General features: G+C 37.9%; 1 protein-coding gene across 2 annotated transcripts in view; it reads left to right on the forward strand.

The window, feature by feature from the left end:
* B3GAT2 (beta-1,3-glucuronyltransferase 2) overlaps positions 1–14,963 on the forward strand; it is a 75,307-nt gene that overhangs the window by 59,424 nt on the left and 920 nt on the right. The gene's annotated exons all lie outside the window — the stretch shown is intronic.

The following is a 14,963-nucleotide window of genomic DNA, read 5'->3' on the forward strand; positions in this document are numbered from 1 at the left end:
AGTAAAACAAAGTGTGAAACAACTCTCACACAGTATCCAGCAGGTTGACTTTGCCATTCCCAGCACACACAGTGTTTCACTTCCCATCAGAGTCTTTTTGGCTATTGAGTTCATAGAACCATTTCCCCTTCCCAACTTCAGTGTTAGGCATGTCTACTAGAAGATCGTTCATGAACATTTTCAGTATTCAATTAATTAAGCCTTCTTTAATTATATGTGTATTTGCTCATTAGGATCAAGTTTTCTATCTTTGTGCATCCTAATTGTTTCCTTAGAAGATAAATTTTTCTATGATGCATTTTTGTTTTCAGAGATCTAAATGAATTGTTTATAGAGTAAATAAAGAATACTTCTTAGCAATGTAGAGTTTTTTATTTTTTCCCAGGAAGAATGATGACTGTTAAATAACTTTTCAGGAGTTTTTAACACTAGCCAATTTTCTTTTTAAAGTTTCACCCTGAAGCTATCATAAAGTTTCAGGCGGTATTCTGAACCCAATTAACAGACCTACTTAACAACCAAGACATGCTTTTTGATTCCTCTTCTGTACCAGAAGAAAATGATTCCAAATTATAAGTAAACATGGGAAACTACAGTTCTGTCTGCCTGTTCAGAAATGGTAGATTGGGAAGGAGTCTTTATCGTGGCTGTGAAAAAGCACTTGATGACGTGTAAGCATTCAGTCTTAGAACCATTAGAATCTATAGTGGAATACTTTCAGGCAGCAGTGGCTATTTAGAGATGAGATTAGATAAGCAAAAAACACATTCCTTCTATATAGCTCTCTTTTCCGCTTTCTATATTTGATTTAAATCTAGTGGAAATCATTCCTAAAACAATACTATTACTGTATTTGTTTTTCATCTGGAATAGTTTTGGGACACCAGGGCTAGAAAGTACAAGATTATGGAAAAAAGTACCTGAGTAATAGCTTTCCATTTAAAACCTTCATGCCCTACATTAGGGTAGCTGCTGCTGCTTATCTCAGAGGACGATAATGGGATTGGGGGGTCGCAAAAGGAGAAAGGCAGTGATGTCATTGTATATGCAGAGTAAGGACCCTGAATATTCTCTCTTCATAAAAGCAATGAAAACACTGGCAAAATTTGTCAAAATCAACTTTTTCAGAACTGTGGGAATTAACCAAAGGTGTGCAACAATCTAGGGAATGTTTATTTTTTTAAAAGCCTGGCCTAATCTTGGTAAGAACGGTGAGTATAATAGTTTGTGAATTACTCTATTCCCATTCCCTTCTCCTCAGCCTCATAGTAGTCTTGAAAACCTCAGCCTAGCCACCGGAAAGGCATAACATGGTTGGAACTAATTCAAAATTCCATTCTTAGAGAATTGTCATTATGTAATCTGTTTACCAGTTCCTAGAAAACCCTACCCGCAAAGCTTGTCTTTATCTGACCTCACTTAGAGCTCACCCAATGCAAACAGTCTTTTCACTGGGAGCATTTGTTAAAAACAACTGTGGTAATTATTTACCATCACACCTCCCTGAAGCAGTGATAACAGTTGTGATATTGAAGCTAGGCAAAATACTTTCAAAATGGGGAATATTTTCATTCCGTAGGAGTCTTTGAAAAGCTCTGATATAATAATGGGAATACAGAAGGCCATGTGGATGTGTAAGGCTGTGTGCACACCCTGGGCTGTGCACATGTTCAAGAAAAACCTTACAGAGCCCTCAGTTCACCCTTCTAGACGATCTTGATCGTCTGTGCAATCAGGACCTGGAGGCCAGAGTTTTAGGTTGCCTGGCTGAGGGTTGGAAGCATACCCACACAAACACAGAGCATCTTGGAAGAGAGAGAGACTCTTTGGTTCCAGGCACTGAAGGAAATATGTCCAGTATTTATCTGACATTTAAGCTAACTGAGCACAGACTTCAGTGGCCACACTCAGCAAAGAACACAGACTTTACAGGATTAGTTCAAGAAATTCACTAAACAAACAAAAATAACCTTAGAGGGGGGAGAATCTGATTTCCCAAGTTGTCATATATTATTTTAAATGTCCAGTTTTGTACAAAATTTCAAAGAAACAAGTATAGCCAGTACCCAAAAGAGAAAGCAGTCACCTTTTCCTGAAACTGTCCAGATACTGGACTTACTTGATAAAACCTTTAAATCAGACATTTTAAATACATCCAGTCAACTAAAGGAAACCATCTTAAATAGCTGGAGGGAAATACGATAATGATGTCTAACAAATAGAGGAGATTAATAAAGAGATAGAAATTCTGTTCTTTGAAAAAGAACCAAATAGAAATGCTGGAGTTGAAAAGTACACTAGCAGAAGTAAAAGTTTCACTAGAGAGGCTCAAAGCAGATTTGAGCAGGCAGAAGAATAAGTGAACTTGAAACACAGGTAAATTAAGATGATCCCATTTGAGGAACAGAAAAAAAAAACAATGGGGAAAAGCAAGCAAAGCCTCAGAGTCTTATGAGTCAAATGTGTGTGTGTGTGTGTGTGTGTGTATGTATGTATGTAGTCATTCCCATGAGAAAAGAGGAAAAGGGGCAGAAAAAAATATTTAAAGAAATAATAATTGGGTTTGGCACCCACAGCACAGTGGTTATGGTGTGAGCCACATGCACTGAAGCTGACCAGCTAAACAACAGTGACAACTGCATCAAAAAAATAGCTGGGTATTGTAGTGAGTGCCTGCAGTCCCACCTACTTGGGAGGCTGAGGTAAGAGAATCGTGTAAGCCCAAGAGTTTGAGGTTGCTGTGAGCTGTGACACCACAGCACTCTACCAAGGGCAATATAGTGAGACTCTGTCTCAAAAAACCAAGGAAGAAAGAATAATTGAAGATTTCCCAAATTTTCATAGAAAACATTAGTCTACACATCCAGGAAGCTCAATGGATTTAAAGTAATGTAAGTTCAAAGAGCTCCACACCTAGACACATGGTAATCAGGTGAAAGCCAAATAGACAGTTTTGAGAGCAGCAAAAGCAAAAAGCAAGTGACTATTACTAACAAAAGATCTTTAATAAGATGGATAGCTAATTTCTTTTCTGCCTTTTTTTTTTTTTTGAGACGCAGCCTCAAGCTATCCCCCTGGGTAGAGTGCCGTTGCATCATAGCTAATAGCAACTTCAAACTCCTGGGCTTAAGTGATTCTCTTGCCTCAGCCTCCCAAGTAGCTGGGACTATAGGCACCTGCCACAATGTCTGGCTATTTTTGGTTGCAGTTGTCATTATTGTTGGGCAGGCCCAGGCTGGATTTGAACCTGCCAGCTCTGATGTATGTATCTGGCGCCTTAGCCGTTTGAACCACAGGCTCCGAGCCTGATAGCTAATTTCTTATCAAAAACCTTGGAATCCAGAAGGCAGTGGAATGACATATTCAAAGTACTAGAAGGAAAATAAAAAACTCTAAATGAAGAAATCCCTATCCAGCAAAACAGTCTTCCTCAAATGAAGGAGAAATAAAGATATTCCCAATTAACAAATACCAATAAAATTCACTGTTAGCACATAAAATACTACAGGAAGTCCTTTAGACTGAAATGAAATGATACTAGATGGTAACTAACCCACATGAACTAATAAAAACTCAGGTCATGCGACTCTCCACAGTAAGTTTGAAACACAGTATAAGTGTAATTTTGAAACTTAACTAATGCAGAGGTAAGCTTGAAAGACACTGTAATTTTTATCTGTAACCCTTTTATTTATAGCCCTAAAAATCTCTGTAATTTTTATCTGCACCCCTTTTATTTCCCATTTAAAAAAAAAAAAAACAATGTAAAGCAATAATTAGAAATCTGCATTGATGGGTAAAAAATGTAGAAAGATGTAATTTGTGTGAGGGTAACAGCACAAACTGGGTGGAATTTGCTCCAAATAGGAGCAAAGTTTTTGTATGCTAATGAAATTAAGTAGGCATTAACCTGAACGAGATTAGAATGCTAATTGTTATCTCATGGCTACCTCTTAGAAAGTAATTGTAAAAGAAATGACAATCATACATGAAGAAATAACTGTTTAACACTACAGAAGGTGACAATAGAGAAACAGAGGAACAGAATGACATTAGATAGGGTTAAAAAATTATGAACCAACTATATGCTATCTATAGAACACTTTAGAATCAAAGACACATACTTTTTGAAAGCAAAAGGATGGAAAATATACACAATGCTAATGGGAACAACAAGAAAAGAGCTAAAATGGCTATATGAACACCAGTCAAAATAGACGTTAAGACAAAATTGTTATTAAAGACCAAAAAAGGTTATTTATAATGATTAAATGGTCAATATATCAAGAAGCTGTAACAGTTGCAAATATATATATGACTTACAGCAGAGCCCCAAAACACATAAAGCAAAAATGACTGAACTCAAGGAAAATATATACAAGTCAGCAATAATAGTTGCTAATGTCAACATCCACTCCTAACACTAGATAGACAACGAAACAGAAGATCAATTCGGACAAAAGGCTTTTTAAAACACTATAAGCTAATTAAGCCTAACAAACATCTGTAGTCTACTCCATCCAGTAATCATAACTTTCTTCTTAAATATACAATGGAACATTCTCCAGGATAGACCACAGGTCAAAATGAATTTAAAATAACTGAAATTATATAAACTATGTCTTGGAGTACATTGCAATGAAATTAGAAATCCTTACCTAAAAGGAGTTTATGAAATTTACAAATATATGAAAATTGAACAAATTATTCCTAAATAATAAGTTGGCCAACGAAGAAATCACAAGGAAAAGTGGAAAATACTTTGAGATGAATGAAAATCGGAACAACATACTAAAACCTATGAGCTATAAATAAAGCAATGCTTAGAAAGAAATGTATAGCTTTAAATGCCTCTATTAACCTTTCAACTACGAACAACACCTATGGATGTTCGAATAAGATATTTGTTTGGTGTGAACAATGGCTGTGTTGTTCATTTTGCAAATACAAGCAGCTTTACAAAAATCATAAAGAAGGACCAATGTTTTTTACTGTTACAAACGAACGTAACAGCAGTGTGCCAAGTACCCTAACAGTTGTTGGCACTGACCCACCTCAACTGCCACGTTTCATTTCTGAGCACTCAGCAAAGGGTTAAAAAGAAAGATTTCCAGTAACCTGATATTCTACCATAAAAAAACTAGAAAAAGAGAAAACTAAACCCAAAATTAGCAGCAGGGAGGAAGTTACTAGATTAGAGCAAAATAAATGACATACAGATTAAAAAATTAATAAAGGAAAAAAATCAATAAAACAAAAAAATCTGCTCTTTAAAAATATCAGCAAATGGGCAGCGCCTGTGGCTCAAAGGAGTAGGGCGCTGGCCCCAGATGCTGGAGGTGGTGGGTTCAAACCCACCCCTGGCTAAAAACTGCAAAATAATAATAAAATAAAATAATAATAACATCAGCAAAATTGCCAAATCTTCAATCAGACTGTCCAGGAAAAAAGAAGCCTCAAATTTCCAAAAGCAGTAATGAAAGCAGGAACATTTCTACTAACCTTAAAGTAGAAGAAATTATAAGAAAATTCTATGAAAATGTTTTGCCAACAAATTAGATTACCTAGATGAAAATAAAAAAGTTCTTGGAAGGACTATTAAAACTGACTCAAGGGCGGCGCCTGTGGCTCAGTCGGTAGGGCGCCGGCCCCATATTCTGAGGGTGGCAGGTTCAAACCCGGCCCCGGCTAAACTGCAACCAAAAAATAGCTGGGCTTTGTGGCGGGCGCCTGTAGTCCCAGCTACTTGGGAGGCTGAGGCAAGAGAATCACTTAAGCCCAAGAGTTGGACGTTGCTGTGAGCTGTGTGATGCCATGGCACTCTACCCAGGGCCATAAAGTGAGACTCTGTCTCTACAAAAAAAAAAAAAAAAAACTGACTCAAAAAGCAGTAGAAAATTTGAAGACTTATAACAAAGTGAATTAATAATCAATAAAACTTCCCACAGAAAAAAGCCCAATTCCAGGAGGTTTTGCTGGTGACTTTTATCAAGCCTTTAAAGAAGAATTACCCCCATCCTTTACAAACACTTCCAAAAAATAGAAAAGGGGGAACATTAAATAATTCTTTCAGGCTCATGTTACTTTTATTTGTTCCTTTGGGTAGAGATGGAGTCTTGCTATGTTGCTCAGGCTGGGTTCAGACCCCTGGCCTCAAGTGATCCTCCTGCCTCAGCTTCCCAAAGTGCTGAGATCACAAGGCCTGAGCCACTGTGCTCAGCCTTCAGTATTACCTTGCTATGAAATCCAGTCAAAGACATCACAAAGAAAAAAAGCTCTGTAGACCTGTATATCCCTTTTGAACATAGACATAAAACTTCTTAGCAAAATGCTATTAAAATGAAGTGAATCCAGCAACGTATAAAAAGGATTGTATGTATTACAGCATGATCAGGTGGGATTTATCCCAGAATGTGAAATTAGTTCGAATACAGAAGTCAATTAATAATACATCATATCAGTAGAATAACAAAAACCACATGATTATATCAATAGGTACAGAAAAAGCACCTGAAACTATTCATCATTCTTTCATGATAAAAACACTAGACAGAAGATGAATAAACTAAGAAGGGAAAATAATTTCCTCTACTTGATAGAACATATCAATGAAAAGCTAATAGCTAACATTATTCTTAATAGTGGAAAAGTTAATGGTTTTTCTCTAAGATCAAGTACAAACAAGAAAGCCCTCTCTTGTCATTTGTATTCACTGTTGTAGTAGAGGCTTTAGCTATGGTAATTAGGCAAGAAAAAGAAATTAAAGATATCCAGACGGCAAAGGAATAAGTAAAATTATCTCCATTTACCAATGACATAATCCTTTACATAGAAACCCCTAAGGAACGCACACACACATCAAGGTTGCATGATACAAAATCAAGATACGAAAATCAGTTGATTTTGTAATTTTTCTTGTATAGCCAGAAACAATCTAAAAATGAAACTAGGAAAATAATCTCATTCATGATAGTGTCAGGAATAATAAAATGCTTAGTAATTTAAAAAGTATAAGACATACATTGGACAATACGTACTTGAAACAAAGAATGAAAGAAGTGGGGAGAAATCTCATGTTCATAGATTGGAAAACTTCATATTGTTTTGTACTGGCAGACTTACTATTGCTCAATTGGTAATATTCCCCCTAATTAATCTAATCTTCAATGCAATTTCTATCACAATTCTGACTGCCCTTTTTTCAAAAACTGATAAGGTGATTAACCCTAAAATTCACAGGGAAGAGCAGGGAACTCAGAATAGCCAAGACAATCTTGAAAAGTTGGAGGGCTGACACTTCCCAATTGGAAACATGCTCTCAAACTACAGTAATCAACTGGCAGGCAATCAACTGCTTGTAGTCTCAGCTACTCTGGAGGCGGAGGTAGGAGGACCACTTGAGCGCAGGAGTTTAGGACAAGCCTGGGCAAGAGAGTGAGACCTGGTCTCAGTTAAATTTAAAGCACGAATGAAAGAAAGAAAAGAAACTCTGGTACTAGAATAAGGATAACCATCTATATCTGCATTAAAGACACAGAATTGATGGTCCAGAAAAATCCCTTACATTTATAGTCAATTGATTTTTTTTGCCAGAAGTGCCAAGACCATTCAATGGGAAAAGAATAGTTTTATGGTGCCCAGAGTTATGAATGTACTAAAAACTACGTAATCACACCCTTTAAAAGAGCAAGTTTCAATATTAATATAGGATGTCCCAAAAGTTGTTATTACCAGGCAAAAATGGGAGATTGTGGCTAAACGTACCTTTCTTTACAAAATTTTACTAAGAGGTAGCCAACATGTAGAGAATATTTTCTAAATATACATTTAGCTACAATTTCCCATTTTCCCTGTGTATGGTGACTTTGGGGACACCCTGTATGATAAATTATATCTTGAGGGGTGGACAGGAAAGACTGACACGTTCATACAATATTCCAGAAGGCGGTATGTGCTAGGAAGTGATATGAACAGAGAGGCAGCACCTAGAGAGAATTAGAGAGAGGAGAGGGGAGGAGGTCTCCCCCACACACCTCTCTTTCTTTCTCCCATAAGTTCCAGGACCACACTTAATTTGAAAGTTTAAATCCTTTTTTCCTGTTTTTTTTTTTTTTTTTTTTTGGCCAGGGCCAGTTTGAACCTGCCACCTCTGCTATATGGAGCCGGCGCCCTACTCCTTGAGCCACAGGCGCTGCCCTCGTTTTTCCCTATTTTTTAAAGTAGGTAGACAGATTTTTGAAATGACCTGATACCTACTGAAAATACTAGGAATGTGTCAAGATCCCAATATTCATCAAGAGTACACCCAGCCAGAGTGATCATTCCAGAGAAAAAGTTGTTAGTATCTTTTTTTTGTGACCAGACTATAAAGATATTGTTGGCAAAATCCACCTTTTAAGATGGATTGGTTTTTTTTATTTTTTGTAGAGACAGAGTCTCACTGTACCGCCCTCTGATAGAGTGCCATGATGTCACACGGCTCACAGCAACCTCTAACTCTTGAGCTTACACGATTCTCTTGCCTCAGCCTCCCAAGATGGATTGCTTTTTATTTATAACAGCCCTGCTGGAATTAGATTCTGTGTAGGGAAGAGAGAACACAGTACTGGGATAAGTCTGTGGAGTGAGATTAAATTGATGCTTAGACGATAGAAGCTGAAGGGGGTAGCGGGGGTTGCTACGCTTCTTTCCAACCTGTGTGCTTTTTTTTTCTTATTTAAATGACCAGGAACACCAGTACCTGCTGAATAAAAATTGAGAGCAGTCATTCTTATTAAGTATAATGTTGGCAATAGATTTTTTGTTTGTTGAAAAAATGCCCTTAATAAAGTAGAGAAAGTTCATTTCTGTTCTTAGAGGGGTTTTGGAATTTGTCAAATGTGATTTTCTGTGGTTAGTTTTTCTTATTACTGTTAATATGATGAATAACATTGATTTTGAAATGTTAAAGCAACATTGCAATCTTAGGATAAGCCTCATGTAGTCATGACACTTACTGTCTTTCTTTTTTTTTTTTTTTATTGTTGGGGATTCATTGAGGGTACACTGATTGCAATTGTTAGGTAAAGTCCCTCTTGCAATCATGTCTTGCCCCCATAAAGTGTGACACACACCAAGGCCCCACCTTGCTAAAATTGAGAATTTTTCTCTGTGTTCATGAGGGTCGTTGGTCTGTACTTTTCTCGTAATGTTTTTGTCTATTTTTATTATCAAGGAAACGCTGGTCTCATAGAATGATTTGAGAAGTGTTTCTTCCTTTCTATTTTTTGGAAAAATTCATGTAGAACTGCTATTATTTCTTCCTTCACTGATACAGGCTTATTTCAGATGATCTATTTCTTCATGAGTGAATTTTGGTAGCTTGTATTTCAAGGAATTTGTCTATTTGGACTGTCATAACATGAAAAGATGCTGGTAATATTCCTTTATTATTTTTAATGTTTGTAGAACACACCTGATATGTCCTCTTTCGTTTCTAACATGGGAATTTGTGCCTTCTCCTTTCCTTGATAAGGATGGCTAGATGTTTGTCAATGTTATTGACTTTTTCCTCCAAGGGGTAGATTTTTATTTCACTGATCTTGTCTACTCTTTTTTATTTCTATTTCAATATTTCTGCTCTTCTTAGTACCGTTATTTTATTTACTTTGGGTTTCATTTACTTTTTCTAGGTGGGAGCTGAGGGCATTAAGTTGGACCTTTCTTCTTGTCTAATAAGTGCTTTAAAAAATAACTTGCCATCTAAGCATTGCTTTAAGATGTATCTCAAATTCTGATTGTTTTTGTTTTCATTCTGTTAACCACTTTCTCATTTCCCATTTGATTTCTTTGATCTATATTTTATCTACAGTTAAGTTGTTTAGTTTCCAGGGCGGCGCCTGTGGCTCAGTCAGTAAGGCACGGGCCCCATATACCGAGGGTGGCGGGTTTGAACCCAGCCCTGTCCAAACTGCAACAAAAAACAGCTGGGCGTTGTGGTGGGCATTGGTAGTCCCAGCTTCTCTGGAGGCTGAGGCAAGGGAATTGCTTAAGCCCAAGAGCTGGAGGTTTCTGCGAGCTGTGATGCCACGGCACTCTATCAAGGGTAACAAAGTAAAACTCTGTCTCTAAAAAAAAAAAAGAAAGAAAGAAAAGAAAAAGAAAGGAATATACATTAAGAATTGGTTGGGGGGCAGTGCCTGTGGCTCAGTCGGTAAGGCGCCTGCCCTATATACCGAGGGTGGCGGGTTCAAACCCGACCCCGGCCAAAATGCAACCAAAAAATAGCCGGGCGTTGTGGCGGGCGCCTGTAGTCCCAGCTACTCTGGAGGCTGAGGCAAGAAAATTGCTTAAGCCCAGGAGTTGGAGGTTGCTGTGAGCTGTGTGAGGCCACGGCACTCTACCGAGGGCCATAAAGTGAGACTCTTGTCTCTACAAAAAAAAAAAAAAAAAAGTTGTTTAGTTTCCAAAGATTTGGGGAATTTTCCAGATATCTTTATATTACCAACTTCTATCTTAATTCTTCTGTGGTCAGAGAACACTTTATGCAACTTGAATTCTTTTAAATGTATTGGGAATTGATTTATAGACTATGGTCTACCTTGATAATGTTCCATTTGAACGTGAAAAGATTGTGTACATTCAGTACCCAAGTTACAAACATCCGACATGTGACTCACACTTAAGAACAGAGGCTATTACAATAGGCAAATGTACCTGTTCCAATGTACAAATTCAACTTAAGAGCAAATCTACAGAATCTTGTTCATAACTTGGGAACAGCCTATATTCTGCTATTGTTGGGTGAAGTGTTCTGTAAGTGTCATTTAGGCCTAATTGGCTTACAGTATTATTTAAGCATTATATTATATTTAGGCCTAATTGGCTGATAGCATTATTTAAGCCTTATATATATTTGATTTTTCAAGTTGGTAAATTTTTCATTGTTTCTTCATATATTTTTTTCCCTCTTAGCTTTCATGTTGTTGTGATTCAGCGTGTGTGTGTGTGTGTGTTGGCTCTTTTTTGTGTTTAATTTGGTAGTTATTGTGTTCAAATTAACCAATCTTTTATTCTGCAATGTCTTATCTGCTATTCATCACGCTAGTGTATTAATACTTTCCACCTCAGACATTGTACTTTTCATCACTAAGATAACTTTGGGTCTTTTTTATGTCTTCCATATCTTTACTTAGCAATGCTGAGTCTTTCCTCTATGTTTTTGAACATATGAAGCATGTTTACAGTGTATTTTAATGTCCTTGTTCTGTAACTTGCTCATCTGTGTGATGTCTGGATTTGTTTCTGTTGACTGAATTTTTCCTTCATTATGGGATATTTTCCTGTTCTTTGTATATTGTCCTGCTCTTTGTATACTTTATGTCTCAGACATTTTGAACTTTGTTTCTAGGTAATGGATGAAATACACACACACACACACACATATATATACATACACACACATCTATATGTATATACACACACACACTATATATATATACATACACACACCATATGTATCTTTATGTACACACACACACCCATAAATACATATGTAAATATTTTTGAGGTTTTGAGCTTTGTACTGGGACACAACTCAGTTAACTTGGAAACACTTTGATCCTTTCCAGGCTTGCTTTTAAAGTTTGAACCAGCTCAGCATTTAGGTCCAGGTGAATTTGACCCCACATTGGACACAGTAATCTTCCAAGTGCTCTCCCAGGTACCTCAGCTCTTCCTAGGTAGCACTATTCCTGTCGCTGAGTGAGAGCCAGTAACAGGTTCACCTGCTTCTTTCTAGTGGGGCTTTACCTGGCCTCGGTACTTTTGTGCACTTGCTGATCACATTCAGCTGAAGACTTGAGGCAATCGCTGTCCAGTACCCTACCCTGCAAATTCTAATCATTTTGGCCTCCTCAAATTCTCAATTGTTTCAGTTCTAAGAGATTGCAGAGCTTTTTGGGTTCTCCTCCATGTGGTATAGCCTAAAAACACACTTCAGGGAGGAAGCTGGGGCAGTTGTAGGGATCACTTTTCTCTTTCTCAGAGATTTCTATCCTATACGCCTCTTTCCCAATGTTTGGAAACTTTTTTCAAACATTTTGCTTGGTTTTTAGTTATTTGGAACAGAAGGGGAAAAAACAGCACCTATTGGCTCTGTCTTGTCCAGAAGTGGAAAATGCTTGTTGGCCTTTGAGTGGCTTACAGATTGTCCACTCCATTAATAACGTCAGTCGGCATATATTGAGGTAGGCCTTGTCCTTCTGCCTAGGAGGAAGTAACTGTTGAGGGGAGATGGTTGGAGGACTCCTATATATAACAAATCCATGGACACTCAAGTCCCCAGTAGGAAATGGTGTATTTACATACAAAAACGTGTTTCTTCCTATATGCTTTAAATCATCTCTTGATGACTTATAATACCCCAAACAATGTAAATGTTATGTGAACATGTTATATGTTAGCTGATTTATTATATAGCTCTTAGATTTATATTTTTATTGTTGAATTGTTATTTTTCACTGTTTGATTTCAAGTATTTTTGACCTGTGGTTAGTTGAATCCACAGATGTAGAACCTGCAGAGATGGAGGGCAACGTGTATCTCCCTCCCCCGCCCCCCTGCAAACTCCATTTGAAGAAGTCAGGAAATCTCTGCCTTCACAGTGAACAACCATTTTTCATAACCATTTTTTTTACAAAACTGACCAGGGCAGAAAATCCTACTCCCATTATTTTAATATCTCAAAAGCTACTGCAACATCTTGAAAGATAAGCTAATCTCACTTAAAAAGGGAAGAAAGATGTAATACTTGAAGTATAGATACTTGGAATTGAAAAAAACTCAAGCTATCCATCTGAGGTTGGAAATCAATGCTTTAGGAGCTAAAACATCTTTGCTATGGTTTTAGAAGAGAACTCTTTTAACTCTCTCCAGCTTCACAGCAGGTCAGATGCTTCCTAAAAAAGTAACCCAGGGTTTGGCCCAGTTAATCGGCAGTCGCTGCCTGATGGCTGTGAGCAGGGCCTGGGCAAAGGAAATCGAGGTAACTGGTTAAGGTGCAACTGAATTGCGCTCTCCCCACCTTTATATTAGAAAACAGAAAAACACTTTGCTACCATGGTGTGCCACACTAAAATATCTCCAGGGTGCTGGCCTTCCAGATGCACCCCCATCCTCCAGTGAGGCCAGAAAAGGGGGCCTTGCGGCAGCATCATGTTTGGCTCTATGAATGGCTGTGAACTGTGTGGATACTGCCGTGTAACTGTGTTAGCAGCTAGGCTACTCCTGAGTCGAGGAAAACAAAATACTCTTAATCTGAATCTTGAAGTGGTTTGTGATGATGTTAAAAGTCTTGTGGGAAAGTGAAGAAAATCAGATCAAAGTGGCTTCATATCATTTTCAGAATTACTTCTGTACAATTTGGATCCTATTTTCAAGAGAAGGGAGAAATACAGTAAACACCTTGAGCCATGTGAAAGGTCTACCAGGAGTGTCAGTGTGACTGAGAAGGGCACACCCTCATCAGGATAAAAAAGGAGGAAGCTTATTTATAAGCAAGTGAAAAAAAGCAAGAACTCTTTTTAACATTTGACCTATTAGAAAAGGCACTTTGTGTATTAATTTGTACCTTTTACTTTTCGTTGAGTCCTCCCCTGGCTGGCCTAGTTTTGCCTGATGAAGGCTTCAGACTTGTTTCCATAATGGTGTGACTCTGCTACCCAGAACTTTTATAAGCCCTTTACCTGTCAACCAGTATTCATTCTCCAGCCATACATGGTGGCTAATACTGCCTGTCCCTCATAATATTTATAATGGCACTTTTATTTATATGTTGTGTTACCATAATAGTGCTTTCCAGTCATTTGAGTCCTTCCAACATTAATTTTCCATCAAATACTGAGTTGAGAAGGTGCCACACTTCTCTTGCAGGTCAGGAAATGGGACAGTTGCACAGTCAAGAAAAGTTAGGGACTTAGCCAGTATAGGGGACCTCGGCAAAACACAAGGCTTCTAACAATTCCAAATTCTGCATCTTTCTGCCCGTGTGCTGCCTCCCTCCAGGACTGGAGGAGGGGACTGGGATGAGTCCTAAAGCTCATGCTTTGATTCTTTTTCTGCTTCACTCAGCACCTACTGTACCAACTTGTGTTTGTAAGTGGCTTAATGTTCAGTTTTCCCAAAAACGCAGTAAGTAGGGTCTAGAACAGGAGATGGGCCCAGCCTGGCATCGGGAGAGGTTATGAGAATGGTGGTTGCGGTGTTCTCATCACTCCTCAATTACTCAGTATCAATTATCATTTGATACTGACTTTGCTAACTGTCTTTTGCAGGGGGCAGCAGCAGCAATCATTTAATATGGAGAAGGGCAAAAAGGTGCTAAGAAGTGTTCCTAGGGTTGGTCTTCACAGCTTCAACTCTGGGAGGATGCCTAACTTTACAGTGTCACCTTTGTCATTAAGAGCAAAAAGATCCAGGGCTTCAAACCTTCAAAATAATTACTTGCTGAGATGGCAAAACAATTACTTCTACAATGCTTTAATGGCTGAGCCTTAAACACAGAGTTTGTTAATTACAGTTTAAACAGTAATGATTTTTTCATATGACCAAACCACTGAAGGAAGTTTACACCTTTTTTTTTTTTGTTTCTGGTAAATGAAATACAAAAGAACAAATTTATCACATGGCTTGGTATCTTCTGCACTGCCAAAGCCCCCACCCTTTTCAGATCGAGCCAAATTAAAAATTTAAACTAAATGATTATAAATGCTTATTATTCATTTTCTAATTGACTTTACTTCTTTTATTCAATCTTCTAAGTGCAAAGTAAATCAGGGCAGTGCTGATTTTGATAAGCATGCCCAGTGATGCCAAAGGGCAGGCAGTCCCGCCCTCCAAGGAAAGTGAGGCTGAGTCTGCACGTTTTCAGCTGCACTTAGTTTTTGGCTATTCCTGCCGGGTCAAAGGTGGGGATGTGATGTTCT

The sequence above is a fragment of the Nycticebus coucang genome, chromosome 9, assembly GCF_027406575.1.
Source record: "Nycticebus coucang isolate mNycCou1 chromosome 9, mNycCou1.pri, whole genome shotgun sequence".
NCBI classification, from domain to species: Eukaryota; Metazoa; Chordata; class Mammalia; order Primates; family Lorisidae; genus Nycticebus; species Nycticebus coucang.